This window comes from Heloderma suspectum, chromosome 11 (assembly GCF_057233095.1).
Source record: "Heloderma suspectum isolate Gila_16-S chromosome 11, 16-S_ref, whole genome shotgun sequence".
NCBI classification, from domain to species: Eukaryota; Metazoa; Chordata; class Lepidosauria; order Squamata; family Helodermatidae; genus Heloderma; species Heloderma suspectum.
Genome location: NC_139468.1, coordinates 1345963 through 1346235, shown reverse-complemented (window position 1 = coordinate 1346235; position 273 = coordinate 1345963).

The window sequence follows — 273 nt, the reverse complement described above, 5'->3', positions numbered from 1 at the left end:
GCGGGCTCTTCCGCGCGCGCGCAGACGCGCCGCCGCCGCCGCGAGGGGCCGCTCTCCGAAGCCCCGCCGGGCGGCGTCTGCGCGTGCGCGCCGGGCGGGACGGCGGAGGAGGCGCGGCCGGGCTCTCCCGCAGCTGCTGCTGGCCGGCGCGCCGGGCGTGGCGGGCGGCGTCTACATCTGGAAGCCGCTCCTGCAGCCGCCGGGCCAGGGCCGCGCCCCGGACCCCGCGCGCCGCGCCGGCCGCCGTAGAGGCCCGGCGCCCACCGCGGCGGC